General features: G+C 38.2%; 1 non-coding gene across 1 annotated transcript; it reads left to right on the forward strand.

Annotated features, from left to right (window-relative positions):
• The first annotated feature begins 7755 nt into the window (after positions 1–7755).
• On the forward strand, positions 7756–7862 carry LOC111897451 (small nucleolar RNA R71). The gene has a single exon (XR_002852259.1). It is a non-coding gene; the product is annotated as a small nucleolar RNA R71 (small nucleolar RNA).
• Positions 7863–17282: the final 9420 nt, after the last annotated feature.

A 17282-nucleotide genomic window follows, 5' to 3' on the forward strand; every position in this document is an offset into this window, starting at 1 on the left:
TGCTTGATTAAGTAGATATACCCATATCTACTATAATCATCGGTGAAAGTCACGTAGAAGCGGTTTCCATCCTTTGTGGTGGACCTAAAGGGCCCACATACATCGGTATGTATGAGATCCAATAAACCCTCACCCCTCTCATAAGTGCCAGTGAAGGGTGTTTTGGTCATCTTTCTAAGTAAACAAGATTCGCACGTGTCATCTTCCCTAAGATCGAATGACTCCAACACTCCATCCTTTTGGAGTTGGGCTATGCGCTTCTTGTTGACATGTCCGAGACGACTTATGTGTGTAAAACTCAACTAGTTTTAAACCTACTTTTTTTTAATAAAAATAAACACACAAAGGCAGTGGACCTATCAATTGTGGTAAAGCTAAATAAGTAGGATATCGAACACAGGGAACGGTAAATTAAAACTAAAAACTAATTTATCTAAATTAATTAATAAGTAGGGGTTTTCTCTAGTTTTACAAGACTAGAAACTTACTAACTATCACTTAATCTAAAAACTAGGAAAGCAAAGAACTATCTAGATTCAATAATGGGAAGGAACTTCTGTTTAGTTCAACTCAATCGATCTTATGGTTGATTTCATGGTAATAGTGCAATGGATTAATTCTTTTATTGGCTACCGACTCCAATGATTAGCTTCGCGTTCACTACATTAACCCTTAGTGAAATAACTAACTCAAACAGTGATTAGTTGTCTAACTTAATTAAATTCACTAGATTAATTATTCGGGTTAATTTAGACTTGCAATAATTAAATAATTTGGTCCTTTAGTTAATTTCTTGTTGATGGTCATCAAACAAGCTCACACATGAATTTACTTAACTTTCTTATTAATTCTAGTTTCATGTTCATTAATCCTAGACATATGATGAAGTGGTCACGTAAACATATGAGGTTGATAATCAAAAGATGTTCATACTATTTAATTACCTTCCTATTAACAGAAAGTTAATTATCATTCACACACAAGGTTCTTTAGCAAGCTAAAATAACAAAAATCACCAACATTAAATTAATCCTACCAATAATCAAACCATAGTATCAATTTTGTATCCCCAAACAGAAGTTTAAGAGTTTTAGCTCATAATTAAGGTAAATAACAACAAACAAACAAATTCTAAGTGTTTAGCCATAATGGAAAACAAAAGATTAAGTAGAATGATGAAAATTTCCTTAAATCTCCTTCGTAATTGAATTCTAGGTTGGATCTTCGTTCTCTAGGGTTTTTCTGGCTCTTCAATCGCAACTAACCTCTCCATAATGGTTCCAGAATTCCCCCTCATCGTTCTGAGAAGTTATCTTTATATATGCGAAACGACTCGTCAAGTCAGGTGCCGACTCGCCGAGTCCATCTCTCAATCCCCATATGCGATAAGTCTCTGGGTCTCCGAGTCTTTATCTTCTCGAATATTCGCTCGGACTCGCCGAGTAGTCGACGCTACTCGCCGAGTAGGTGTTGTTTTTAGTGTTTTTCTTCTTTGTTCAATTCCCTAGCTCTCAACCGCTTCTCCCGCTTCCTTTTGCTTCCGAGCTTCACTTTTGGACTGAAAATATAATTCAAACACTTTTACGTACCTTTTGTCCATGAAATGCAATAAACTAGCTAATAAATGATAAAAGTCTATACTTATTATGAGGCTAAATATGAAAATATCAAAATACCCCACTCTTGACTTTTGCTTGCCCCCAAGCAAAACTGAATTTTAACACATTAGAACCATATATGACAACTCCAATCTAACCTAGCCATTATGCCAAGACCGCAACGCATGCATTTGTGTCTAAAATTTTACTAAATACCCCCATACTCTAAATACTTACAATCCTCATAAACATTCGCCCACTCACCCCGAACTATGCTCATTTTATGCATCCCTCCGAATCTATCCTCAGAAAACCTCTTAACCTCAAGGTATTTTTTGTTGAGCAACCAAGCTTAGATAATCTAGATAATTACAATTTATGATACCATATTTGGAGCTCTTTGGAATTCTTCATTTCTTTGGCATTTGATCTTTGATCTCTTTGAATTCACCACTTTGTTGTTTCATTTTTGGTATCTTCACCTTTTTGCACTTCTTTGGAATTTTTGATCTTCTAATTTCATATTTGACTTTGATGCTCCAAAAATTCTTCAAACTTTTCTTGTAATTTTCTCTTTTTTTTTTGTAACATGTACCCCACGTGTTTCACTCAAAACCCTACATGCTTAAGCAGGGGCGCTCAACTTCAACCTTTCTTAGCTAACGATAATAATTTTCCTGGATACATTTCTGGTACACGATGCTAAACATATTGCATCCCTCGGGCTGAGCAAGTTCGTGTTTTTGTCCCATGATTTCACTAGAATAAGAAAGCCACAAATGCACTAAAACGTATATAGGCTCAACTAAACATTTGGGTTTTCATGCAATTATCAATACAATTCTAACATGGAATCCTAATTTGCTTTTACCAAAATTTCCTAAATTAATTCCTAAGTAAAATTTTGATATGCAAAATTTTTTCAAATTAGTCCTAAATTAAGATTCTAAATTTACTAATATGTGACCAACCCCCTACCCCACACTTATTTTATGCAATGCCCTCATTGCATATCATAAAAATGCAGACTATAGAGAGAATTGGAACAAACTCCCCTGGGGTAGCAGTCGATAGGTTGATAACTCTTCTTTTCAGCTCCATCTTCATTTGACTTTAGACATGGGAACAGCTCATCCATGTCTTGGGCATCAAATCTCGTTTGGGCAGCTCTGAATAAGAAGGAAAAATAGTGTAAACTCTTCAAGAATCGATAGAAAAGAATATATGGTCAAGTAGTATACTCAGTAGCATCAAATCAACAGTCCTCTTGGTATAAAAATGAGTGACTCGTCGAGTCATATACACGACTCGTCGAGTATAGTCGCGGAAATCTTCGAAAGTGTGAAAATACAAGGCGACTCGTCGAGTTAGTTAAGTGCACTCAGCGAGTAGACCGCTGGGTGAAAAAAATCGCATTCTGCATTTGTTCCAGCTTCTGATAAATCTTCAAAACTTCTCACAAATTCTAGACTCATTCGCTCATGTCCCTAAGGACCGGACTTGACACCTTAACTCTAAACTCCGCCCTTTCTTGACTCTTTTCCACTCTTTATTTTTCTCTCTTTTTCAAAATCTAGACCCTTTTGTGCAAGCATTCCCAAATCCCAAAATCTGAAAATCATCAGGGCAATCAAACATCAAGCATAAAAGAAAAGTCTTAACAAATCCCAAAACACACCAAATAAAATAAAAAAACAAAAACAAAATAAAAATTGTTCAACAAAGGATAAATAAACTAATCCTCCTCCTCGTCATCATGATCATGCGCAGCTCCACTTCCACTAGCGCCACTCCTCCTTGCATTAATCACCTCATCCTAATATGGAATGTATGGAAAGTTACCACCATCGATATACGGAATATGGAAGTGGTCAAAAAGTCGGATATGTGATTCATTGCTAAAGTTGATACCCCGCGCCATTTGATCTTGTAACCGCCTCATCTCAACATTGTACCAATCCATTGGTACTTCATCATTGTCTACCGGAATCAACGGCGGTTCCTCCTCCACGTCTCGATCTCTCCTCGACCGAACCCTCCTTCCCGGCGCCTCGGGACCAACCACTGGATCATCATGCGGGATAGCATAATGACCACCACCATAGTCCTCAATAATCCTAGCCCTCCGAAAAAGAATGGAATTAAATGGAGGGGTAGGAATCACTGTCATCAAATTCCACGCACCACGGGTCATCAACCCAAACAAGTTGGCTAGCCGGGTGACGAACATGCCACCATTAATTTTTGAGGTCTTGCGATCCTTGACCGCACCCTCCGCCAAATAGGAAGCCAACCACCACGGAATGTTGCCAAAAGTGTCTGGTGTGATAATACTCCATAGATAAAAGACATCAAGGTTAGAAACCTTGTCGCCGTCCTTCCGTTGGTTGATGGTGGTGGAGATAAGGCGATGAATGAGACGGTGCGTGGGAGACCGAATACTTCCTTCTTGGGCCGACTTCGGAATGTACAACTTGTTGGCGATCATGTTCCACCAACTCGTACTCGTAACACCATCGGGGAACACCTTGTGAGAGCGTTCCATAAAGGCGCAAAAAATAGCAGTCGAGACCAATGGCCGGTCATAGATTCCCAACCGAAAAGCAAGATCAACAACGGAGCACTGATGAAACTTGCCCCCAAGGCAAAAACTGAAACTCGCTGGGTGATAGCAATCGTCATCTCCACGGAAAGATACTGTAGAGAAGAATTCCCAGCAAAGTTCCCGGTACACCGGTTCTTGAATTCTAAAGACCCGGCTCCACCCATCGCAAACCATCGTCTCCCCCTCATAAGTAAACTCCTTTAAAAGATAAGGAGCCAACTCCTCTTCATACCGCACACTTCGCAACCAATCCCAATCAATCCTGTTGGGTACGTAAATCTCTTTCTTTCTGACTTCAGCTAACCTCTTCTTCCATCCTGTCATGGTTGAAGCTGATTCAATTTGAGGAAAATTCAACCAAGGAAAATCTCCTTGGCGTCCACTGGAACTTTAACCTTTGTTGAACATTGTCCCTGCAAAACAAAAAACACAAAACCCAGAAAACACAGAAAATCATCAAAATAGATCACGCCTGGGTCCCCGAATGGACTCGTCGAGTCGCATGAACTATGCGAGTCAGTCGACGAGTCTGTCAAAATTCAACCACGAAATCTCAAAATTTCTTCAAGGGTTTTGTCCAGGGACATGTCTAAAATGTATTAGGGAAAGAATAATCATCCAAAACAACATAATTGATGTAAAAGCAAAACCCTAAAAATTTACTATACCTCAAAATCGGGTATTCTATGAAATTGCTACCCTAGATCATATAAAAATCATGCCTTTAACAGAATTTAGGAAGAAATTAAGTACCTTTTGTGATGGAAATTGAAAATTTTGAAGAAAAGATGAAGAAGGTGATGAATGCTTGAGAGAGAACAAAAGTGGAGGCGCACGACGAGTGAAGGGGGAAAAACTGATTTCATTAGGGTTAAAAACCCTAGTTACCGGTTGTAAAATAATTTTTTTTTGTAAATAAAACAGACTCGTCGAGTCAGAGACAGACTCGGCGAGTCTGGTCGCGATTCTATCCTCATCTGAAATCTGAATGGACTCGGCGAGTCATGGTCAGACTCGGCGAGTCACTTGCAAACAATTCAAAAATTATATAATTTTGCCATTTATTTAGAAAAGAAAATTTTATTCCACCCCCACACTTAGGCCATACGCACTCAAGCAGACATGTCCGACGATTTGGAAAATTAAAATCCTAAAAACGAAAATCAAACAAAACTAAAAAGATAAAAGAAAGCAAACTCTAAATAACGGGTTGCCTCCCGCCAAGCGCTTCTTTTTAAGGAGTCGTTAGCTGGACTCCTTCCCATCTACGTCTCATCATCTTCTAGCATCGGGAACGCACGCCTAATCTTTTGTGGTTTGTACTTCGTTTTGTAAGTGTGAATCTTCTTTTTGTAAGCCCTTTTTAATTCCTCTCTCTTCTTTCTTACAGCATCATCCTCAGCTGCTTGAAATTCCCTTCTCCTCTTTTTCTTCTTCACCCCATTCTTTTGCACCTTCTCTTACGCCTTCTTTTCCTCAAACTTAATTACTTCATATTTTGTGAAAGCTCGTGCTCTAGGTTTGGTAATGAATGGGTGATCAGTATCAACTCTCCTATCCCTTGCCTTCTCCTCTTTTTCAGTGCTTACCTCATCTTCAAGCGGAATTGCATCAAAACATGCTATATGAACGTGTTGAACTTCAGTATCCATTTCTCCTTCTGTTGTTTGTTCTTCTAAAGAATGAGGAAAAACATCCATGTCCAGCACATGCAGAGAACTAGCAACAAGCAGATCTAAGTCATCCAAGTTGTTGGTAATTTCGACTGGACTCGTCGAGTCTAGGAAAGTGACTCGGCGAGTCGGATCGCATTTCACCATTTCCACTGTGTTTTCCGAGTTGGATCCTTTCAGCAACTTTTCTATCTCCTCCAAGTCTTTGTCAAAATCTCCATTACCTCCAGAAGGTAGCAAAAACTTGCTTGGATCTTCTTCTTGCAAAAGTGCAAGTTCTTTTTGTAGTATCTCATCATCCAAATCGATAAATGAGATCTCTTCTTTTCCTTCCTCTTCTTGTTTGATCTCCAGTAAAGCTCTAAATATTGCTTACTCATCTCCTACCCTCAACGTTAGTGTAGAGTCACATACATCAATTAATGCACATGCGGTGTTTAAAAATGACCTCCCCAAAATAATCGGAATTTCGGGGTCTTCTTCCATATCAAGCACCACAAAGTCTACTGGAAATATGAACTTGTCGACTTTAATGAGAAGATCCTCACAAATGCCTCTTGGATGAATTGTTGTCTTGTCAGCCAAATGGATCTTCATGTTTATCGGCCTTGGCTCCGGTAAATTCAGCTTCTTGAAGAAAGAGAAAGGCATCAGGTTGATGCTTGCACCCGAGTCGGTCAACGCTTAAGTGACAAGTGCATTTCCAAATTGGCACGGAATTATGATACTCCCCGGATCGCCCTTCTTTTCGGGTAACTCGCTGAATATTATTTCCGCGACTTCAGCTAAATCTTTCCTAGCAGCAAAGAGACCCTTTAGTAAGTTAAAATACTTGGGCGTTTGAAGCATCATTTCTACAAATGACACATTGACTTGTAGGGCTCTAACATGCTCCATAAAAGCTCTATAAGCTTCAACCTTTTCACCAGGCATGGCTCTGATTGGGAATGGCAAAGGGGGATTATATGGCTTTAAGGGAATGACCGTTTTTTCATTAACGCATGGAATCGTCGAGTCCATTAGAGGGACTCGACGAGTCTGGTCGGGCTTAGATGGAGCCGACTCTTCTGCCTTTTTTGTCTTCCTATTGGAGATCCTCTTTGCGTGTGTGAAAATTTCTTCATAGCTGGAAGTCACAATACTCACATTCTCCATTCTTGGATTATTTTCGGTGTTACTTGGAAGTTGACCCGGTATTCTTTTGTTCACTTGATGTGCAAGTTGTCCCATCTATTTCTCAATGTTTAGAATGGATGCCTGCTGATTCCTTAGCATATTTCCAGTCTCGTGTATTGCAACATCGTGATCATTGTGTCTCTTTTCGGACACGGCTATGAATCTAGTGAACAATTCTTCTAAATCGGCTTTCTTTTCCATTACAGGTTCTTCCTTTTGACAAAATTCCCTCTCCTTCTGCATGTATTTCTCCTCCTTAGCCTTCTTGTATTCTTCGTATGGGAGCCATTCCTTCCTCGGTTTTCACCAATTCTCGTCGTATCGATCGCCGCTTGAGTATAACACTTGAGCTTTCTCGTTTCCATTTTCATCCAAGTCACAATCTTTTGTGAGATGGGGCCCTCTACAATTCTCACATCCAACTCGAATAGCATGGATTGTTTGATCCAGTTTTGTCATCCTTCTATATAGACTATCGAGCTTAGCTATCACCGCCACCATGCTATCATTTGCCGAGCTCACTACCCCCTGACTTACTTCATTTCTTGGATTGTGGTATTCTCTAGAATGCTTAGATAATTCTTTAATTAGCTCCTTGATTACTGGGGGAGGCTTCTTCATGAGCGGGCCTTGTGAATCGAGCAATTGCCTTGTAGTGACATTGACTCCATCATAGAAGATGGATACCTCTTGTTGGCTATTGAGGTCATGGTGTGGGAAATTTCTAAGAAGACCTTTGTACCTCTCCCAAGCTTCCTAAATAGATTCTCCGAGTTGTTGCTCGAAGTTGGCAATGGCTTTCTTTAGCTTGGCTATTTTGGAGGGCGGGCAAAAGTGCTCTATGAACTCTTCTTTCATCTTGGCCCATGTGTTGACGATCCGGGAGGAAGTGACTTTAGCCAATCCTTTGCAACACCCTTGAACGTGACTGGAAGCATGCGAAGAAGCTGGGTCTCGCGTGGAACATTTGCTACATTGAAGTAGTCAGCCACATCATTCACTTCGTCCGAGTGCTTGTAGGCGTCTTTGTGGTCTTTCCCATAAAAAGGAATCTCCTTGAGTTGAGCAAGAATATGACCCTTTAGCCCGAAAGTAGCGGTAGCAGGAATTACGGGCTGCACAAGTCCCGGGCCAGTGTCATCGTGCATCCTTTTCTTCCATTCCCCTATGGGGACTTCATCGATATTAGCCATAGTGATAGCTAAATCGTCTTCAAAATCGGATTCGTTCTCGTACGTGGGTTCTTCTTCTTCCTCGGTCTCGTACTCGGTGTCTTCTTTAATTGGGTCTTCGATTGTCATAGAGGCACTGGATGCTCCTGATCTGCTGCTCCTTTTCTTGCTGAAAATGGACTTGAGGTTCTTGAGTGCGAGTTCTTTGAAGAAGCGGATTCTCCAACGGTTTTGCCTTTGCTCCTCCTTAGTGCAGATTCCGGGTCTTCAAGAGGAGGGACCAGAGGTGTATCAGATCCTCGGGTCATGAAACAACTATAAACAAAACAAAAAACGCGTAAAAAGAACAAAAAATAAATACAAATTAAAACTGTGAATCAGCAACGTACTCGCCGAGTCGGCACGAGTGCACTCGGTGAGTTGAAGGCAAAAACAGAAAAAAAAAATTAATTACTTTTGAAAACGGATTTCTATTAAACTTATATTAATTACTAAATTACCTAAGAATTAACTCTGTGTAAGATAAATCTTACACAAAGGGTTGATAAAAATAGAATTTAATGTTAACTTTAGAACCGTTCCCCGGCAACGGCGCCAAAAACTTGATGTGTGTAAAACTCAACTAGTTTTAAACCTACTTTTTTTTAATAAAAATAAACACACAAAGGCAGTGGACCTATCAATTGTGGTAAAGCTAAATAAGTAGGGTATCGAACACAGGGAACGAGAAATTAAAACTAAAAACTAATTTTATCTAAATTAATTAATAAGTAGGGGTTTTCTCTAGTTTTACAAGACTAGAAACTTACTAACTATCACTTAATCTAAAAACTAGGAAAGCAAAGAACTATCTAGATTCAATAATGGGAAGGAACCTCTGTTTAGTTCAACTCAATTGATCATATGGTTGATTTCATGGTAATAGTGCAATGGATTAATTCTTTTATTGGCTACCGACTCTAATGATTAGCTTCGCGTTCACTACACTAACCCTTACTGAAATAACTAACTCAAACAGTGATCAGTTGTCTAACTTAATTAAATTCACTAGATTAATTATTCGGGTTAATTTAGACTTGCAATAATTAACTAATTTGGTCCTTTAGTTAATTTCTTGTTGATGGTCATCAAACAAGCTCACACATGAATTTACTTAACTTTCTTATTAATTCTAGTTTCATGTTCATTAATCCTAGACATATGATGAAGTGGTCACGTAAACATATGAGGTTGATAATCAAAAGATGTTCATACTATTTAATTACCTTCCTATTAACAGAAAGTTAATTATCATTCACACACAACGTTCTTTAGCAAGCTAAAATAACAAAAATCACCAACATTAAATTAATCATACCAATAATCAAACCATAGCATCAATTTTGTATCCCCAAACAGAAGTTTAAGTGTTTTAGCTCATAATTAAGGTAAATAACAGCTAACAAACAAATTCTAAGTGTTTAGCCATAATGGAAAACAAAAGATTAAGTAGAATGATGAAAATTGCCTTAAATCTCCTTCGTAATTGAATTCTAGGTTGTATCTTCATTCTCTGGGGTTTTTTTTGGCTCTTCAATCGCAGCTAACCTCTCCAAAATGGTTCCAGAATTCCCCCTCATCGTTCTGAGAAGTAATCTTTATATATGCAAAACGACTAGTCGAGTCAGGTGCCGACTCGCCGAGTCCATCTCTCAATTCTCGTATGCGATAAGTCTCTGGGTCTCCGAGTCTCTATATTCTCGAATATTCGCTCGGACTCGCCGAGTAGTCAACCCTACTCGCCGAGTAGGTGTTGTTTTTAGTGTTTTTCTTCTTTGTTCAATTCCCGAGCTCTCAACCGCTTCTCCCGCTTCTTTTTTCTTCCGAGCTTCACTTTTGGACTGAAATATAATTCAAACACTTTTAAGTACCTTTTGTCCATGAAATGCAATAAATTAGGTAATAAATGATAAAAATCTATACTTATTATGAGGCTAAATATGCAAATATCAACGACAATGCCACAAAGATGCTTTATCCATACTATTGGAACAATCTATACACAACACATCATTTCCTAGGTTATCGACAACCATAACAGTTTCATAAATTGCATTACAAGGCATTGCTTCAAAGTATAAAACACCATTTAGATAAGCATAAATAGAACCATTCATATTATTAAACGAATATCAAAATACTTGTCTAAACAAACCATGAAATGAAATGATGTTTCTTGCCATATCTGGCGAGTAGCAAAAATTATTTAAATCTAGACCTAATCCATTACTAAGCACTAAAGAATATACTCCAATCTTGGGGACAGGTGACGATCTTCTGTTTCCCATGATTAGATTTATTCTTCCTTGCTCCCCATCTCTATCTCTTCTTAGTCCCTACAAATCAGAACAAATGTGGTAACCACATCCTGTATCAAGAACCCAAGAAGTAGTGTGATATGAATTACTAGATTTAATTGTGTATATACCTGCAAAAGATGGCTTAGTCTTTCCATCCTTGATGGCTTGCAAACATTCTGGGCAGCTTCTCTTCCAATGCCCTATCTTGTGGCAATGATGGCACTCTGCCTCCTTCGGGTTAGGGTTAGGCTTAGCGGGATCAACCTTGGTCCCACTAGAAGAAGAACCATCTTGGGACTTTCCCTTGCGGTGGCTCTTTAACGGAGCTTTCCTCTTCTTGCCCTTTCCCTGCCCTATAGCCAAAACAGGAGCAGCAGTTGGTGCTGGAGATGGTGCAGCAGACTTGTCCTTAAGGTTGCTCTCAGCAGTCCTAAGGAGTCCTTGGAGTTTTCTTAGGGTGACCTCTTCCTTGTTCATGTGGTAGGTCATCCTAAATTGGTTGTAGCATGAAGGCAAGGAATGAAGAACAATGTAGATGGCCAAATCCTCCCCAAAGCTAACATTTAACTTGCGAAGACGATCAACATATTGTTGCATCTTTTGCACGTGCACAATCAATGATTCTCCATTTCCCATCTTAGCGGTTATCATGTTAGTGATGATCTCGTAGCGCTCTTGCCTCGCGCTTTGGTGATACCTCTCCATCAAGTCTTAATGCATTTCATACGTATACATGTCCTCATAGGACTTTTGGAATTCTTGGTTCATAGTGGCTATCATGATGCAATGGACTTTCGTTGCATCACGTTCGTGTGTCTCAAAGACAACCATCTCTTCGGGAGTAGCGATTTCCGGGTTGACCTTCTCGAGCTTTTCGTCGAGGACATACTCTTTGTCCTCGTAGCGTGCAATTGTGTGAATGTATCTTATCCATTCGCTAAAGTTCGTACCATCGAAGGTCACCTTTTATCAAAGACTCGTTAGCGTGAATGAGTTAGCAGCAGCGTTGTTTGCGTTCGACATCTACAAATAGAAAGGACAAAGTTTGATTAGAATTGGATCCCTAATTAAACACCCAAAATGAAAAATTAGGGCTAGGACCCAACAAAATTATTTACATATTAGAAAAGGGATGTCGTAATCCAATCATGCAAATAATTTGGAGGTAAGTGAATGACGATTCACTAATTCTTCACCATGAAAACATAACCTTAAGTTTTATTGAGAATTCCTAGATTTTAGAGATTCATTGAACCTTTCAATGGCATGTTTAAATCTCGATATGCCCCCTAGTTTGTGACTGGGATACTGAGGATCACAAAGCGGGTGTGAATTACCATGCAAATCTACATGGTGCCTTCATTGTTACAATCATCTATTCGATGTGCCGGTAGGCCACACACGCTCCATCAAACTATGATAAACAATGAATCACCCTTTGCCACCTTATAGACCGGCTTCGTGAATGAGGCCTACTAACGGTAAGACTAGCATATTTTAACTCATACATATATATATATATATATATATATATATATATATATATATATATATATATATATATATATATATATATATATATATATATATATATATTAAGCTTGTAATCATATAATAGTATAGGGTTGAATTTTAACTTGTAAAATTCTAGGGTTTGAAATTTAAATTATTCAAATTAAACTTTTAATCACAAAACTTAAATTTCAAAACTTGAGGACAAGTTTTAAACTTTTCAAAACATAAGGATCAAAAAGCAAATAATGTAAATCAACAATTAAATTATCTCAATTTGATCTTATTCAATATTACTTGCAAAATAATTAACCAATTCAATTCAAATAATCAATTATTATCACATAAGGAAATTATTATTCAACTAATTGGTAATTATCTTTTGTTTGGTCAAGAATATACTCATATATATGGTTAAAATCGGATTTTAATGACCAAAAACTGTTAAGGCAAGTTTCCTCAAGTAAAACAACAAGAAATCCCGAAACTCCCTCTTTCTGACGCTTGAACTCGCCGAGTAACCACTATGGACTCGCCGAGCCCACAGTGAAACTCGCCGAGTTCATCATGCAGAAGACCAAAAATTGAATTTTACAAGCAACAAGCAATTAACCAATGCATCAATTCAATAGAAATCAATCAAGGCTCTGATACCACTGATGGGTTTGAGCCATAAGAACTTTCCTATGGGCACATGCAAACCCTAATGCTTGGATCTAGGTTTCTCTAATTGAACATGCATCGAATCCAAGACTTACAATACTAGATCTAATGCAAACAATTGAATCAAATCATATGAAATTGGATCTAGAACAATACCTTGGATTCCTTGCTTGATACTTCTTCTTCTTGGAGCTTAGAGTCACAATTATCACTCCTCTAACGGCTTACAAACACCAACTAGCAAGAAGATGATCTTGAGAGAGAGAGAGGGGAGAGGGTGAGAAATCGGCCCTAAGGTTTCTTGCCTTGCATGAGTGCCGATTTCCCTCACCCTAGGGATCTATTTATACTATGGGATACTAGGGTTTCACCTTTAACCCTAATTGAATAACTTAGGCCCTAAGCAATCCAAGATCCTTCTAGATTCTAGGCTTGGACGAATTTAAGGTTCCCTAACCCTAAATTTCGTCCACCCCACTACCTATAAGGATACATAGCCCAAAACACAACTATCACACATTTGACAGTTTATGCCCTTTTATTCAATTAACCTCTTTAAGTTACCAAATTAATTCTTAATTAATATATGACTTATATTAATTAAATAACAATATTATTCCTTTAATATATTATTCTCATAATATATTAACAATAATATATCTTCTCTCTTAACAAATCATCCTGTCAAGTTGCTATGGTGAAGGCAACCCAAAAGGACCATGCATAACCGGGTCAAGTACTTACCAAATATAGTTACAGCCTTAGACACTAATCCAACAGTCTCCCACTTGGATAAGTCTAGTAACTATATATGCAAACACAAACCGATTTAGCAATCATAGCTCTTAAAGACGCTGTCAAATCTAATCTTATCAATCTCTTGTCCTTTAGATAAGGGATTGTACAGTCCTCTGTTTAGATATTATGCTGACAATCTTGTGGAACTTATTGTCCAGCATTTTGGTTTCTCGATCTCAGATTCATTCGACATAGAACTTAATTGAACACATCAATTCAGTCCTGACCGAGCCAGACACATAAGTCAAATCAAATCATCGAGCGGCCGTGATATCGCTTTTACCCTCTCAGAATAAAAGTAACAGATAAACTTCGACTTATATGCATTTACTTATCGACTAACCAACTATACACAACAATGCGTTTTATGACATCAATTTACTGATGCGGTTTCGCATCATCAATGTACAACCAATTAGTAAATAATAAACCATATATCTAGGTTTTAAGACCACATGCTATTATCGCCTTGCGATCACTCGTGTCACATTCCAAAAGTGATTCCAGCAAGCACGAGTTTATTCCAATGCTCAAAACTTGTTCATAAGCACTCATGAACATTGCAGCAAACCTTTGCTATGTCTAATACCATTTAGACAATCTACACACCAATTCACGACAATCTTCATTCATACCTACTTCCAACATATGAACGATTGTGGACCATTCGAATAATTCGATTATTCTTAATAACTTAATTATTCAAAAAGTCAAAACATGCAAAGTGAAACAATAGTTTAAACAATCAACATAAGACAGTAGCTTTACTTATAAATAATACTCTTTTATTTAATCATCAAATGTCAATTACATTTATCTATTACACGTTTCAAAACTATCTAATCTAAACTAATATCGTCTTTCAGCCCAATGCTCCTAGCATGCTGCAAATGCTTAACCCTACTCAGTCCCTTCGTAAGCGGATCTGCTGGATTATCCTCTGACGATACCCTTTTCACTACGAGGTGTCCTTCTTCTACTCGATGTCTAATAAAGTGATATTTTCTGTCGATATGCCAAGATCTACCATGATCCCTGGGTTCCTTGGTCAAGGAAACCGCTCCCTCATTATCACAAAAAATTTCCATAGGCTCCTTTATCGCAGGCACAACTCCAAGATCACCAATGAAGTTCTTCAACCACATCGCCTCCTTTTATGCTTTGCTTGCTGCAATATACTCTGATTCGCACGTTGAATCAGCTACAGTTTCCTGTTTGGAACTTTTCCAAGTTACTGCTCCTCCATTAAGGGTAAAGACCCATCCCGACCGCGAACGGTAGTTGTCCCTGTCGGTCTGGAAACTGGCGTCACTATACCCTCGCACCTTCAAGTCATCACTCCCCCCGAGGACTAGAAACCATTCCTTGGTCCTCCGAAGGTACTTAAGAATGTTCTTGACCGCAATCCAATGCGCTCTACCAGGATTCCCTTGATATCTATTGATCATGCTCAAATCAAAGGTTCGATTATGCCTTTCTGCCACACCATTCAACTGCGGTGTCCTAGGTGGCGTCAATTGCGAAACTATTCCACATTCCTTGAGATAGTCGTAGAATTCAAGACTTAGGTACTCTCCTCCTCGATCGGATCGAAGCATCTTGATTTTCCTGCCCAATTGATTCTCTACTTCATTCTTGAACTCTTTGAACTTTTTCAAACGTTTCAGACTTGTGCTTGATTAAGTAGATATACCCATATCTACTATAATCATCGGTGAAAGTCACGTAGAAGCGGTTTCCATCCTTTGTGGTGGACCTAAAGGGCCCACATACATCGGTATGTATGAGATCCAATAAACCCTCACCCCTCTCATAAGTGCCAGTGAAGGGTGTTTTGGTCATCTTTCTAAGTAAACAAGATTCGCACGTGTCATCTTCCCTAAGATCGAATGACTCCAACACTCCATCCTTTTGGAGTTGGGCTATGCGCTTCTTGTTGACATGTCCGAGACGACTTATGTGTGTAAAACTCAACTAGTTTTAAACCTACTTTTTTTTAATAAAAATAAACACACAAAGGCAGTGGACCTATCAATTGTGGTAAAGCTAAATAAGTAGGATATCGAACACAGGGAATGGTAAATTAAAACTAAAAACTAATTTTATCTAAATTAATTAATAAGTAGGGGTTTTCTCTAGTTTTACAAGACTAGAAACTTACTAACTATCACTTAATCTAAAAACTAGGAAAGCAAAGAACTATCTAGATTCAATAATGGGAAGGAACTTCTGTTTAGTTCAACTCAATTGATCTTATGGTTGATTTCATGGTAATAGTGCAATGGATTAATTCTTTTATTGGCTACCGACTCTAATGATTAGCTTCCCGTTCAATACACTAACCCTTAGTGAAATAACTAACTCAAACAGTGATTAGTTGTCTAACTTAATTAAATTCACTAGATTAATTATTCGGGTTAATTTAGACTTGCAATAATTAACTAATTTGGTCCTTTAGTTAATTTCTGGTTGATGGTCATCAAACAAGCTCACACATGAATTTACTTAACTTTCTTATTAATTCTAGTTTCATGTTCATTAATCCTAGACATATGATGAAGTGGTCACGTAAACATAAGAGGTTGATAATCAAAAGATGTTCATACTATTTAATTACCTTCCTATTAACAGAAAGTTAATTATCATTCACACACAAGGTTCTTTAGCAAGTTAAAATAACAAAAATCACCATCATTAAATTAATCCTACCAATAATCAAACCATAATATCAATTTTGTATCCCCAAACAGAAGTTTAAGAGTTTTAGCTCATAATTAAGGTAAATAACAGCAAACAAACAAATTCTAAGTGTTTAGCCATAATGGAAAACAAAAGATTAAGTAGAATGATGAAAATTGCCTTAAATCTCCTTCGTAATTGAATTCTAGGTTGGATCTTCGTTCTCTAGGGTTTTTCTGGCTCTTCAATCGCAGCTAACCTCTCCAGAATGGTTCCAGAATCCCCCCTCATCGTTCTGAGAAGTTATCTTTATATATGCGAAACGGCTCGTCGAGTCAGGTGCCGACTCGCCGAGTCCATCTCTCAATCCCTGTATGCGATAAGTCTCTGGGTCTCCGAGTCTTTATCTTCTCGAATATTCGCTCGGACTCGCCGAGTAGTCGACCCTACTCGCCGAGTAGGTGTTGTTTTTAGTGTTTTTCTTCTTTGTTCAATTCCCTAGCTCTCAACCGCTTCTCCCGCTTCCTTTTGCTTCCGAGCTTCACTTTTGGACTGAAAATATAGTTCAAACACTTTTACGTACCTTTTGTCCATGAAATGCAATAAACTAGCTAATAAATGATAAAAGTCTATACTTATTATGAGGCTAAATATGAAAATATGAAAATACCCCACAATTGACTTTTGCTTGCCCCCAAGCAAAACTGAATTTTAACACATTAGAACCATATATGACAACTCCAATCTAACCCAGCCATTATGCCAAGACCGCAACGCATGCATTTGTGTCTAAAATTTTCCTAAATACCCCCATACTCTAAATACTCACAATCCTCATAAACATTCGCCCACTCACCCCGAACTATGCTCATTTTATGCATCCCTTCGAATCCATCCTCAGAAAACCTTTTAACCTCATGGTATTTTTGGTTGAGCAACCCAAATTATCTAGATAATTACAATTTATGATACCATATTTGGAGCTCTTTGGAATTCTTCATTTCTTTGGTGTTTGATCTTTGATCTCTTTGAATTCACAACTTTGTTGTTTTATTTTTGGTATCTTC

The sequence above is a fragment of the Lactuca sativa genome, chromosome 6 (assembly GCF_002870075.4).
Source record: "Lactuca sativa cultivar Salinas chromosome 6, Lsat_Salinas_v11, whole genome shotgun sequence".
Lineage (NCBI taxonomy): Eukaryota > Viridiplantae > Streptophyta > Magnoliopsida > Asterales > Asteraceae > Lactuca > Lactuca sativa.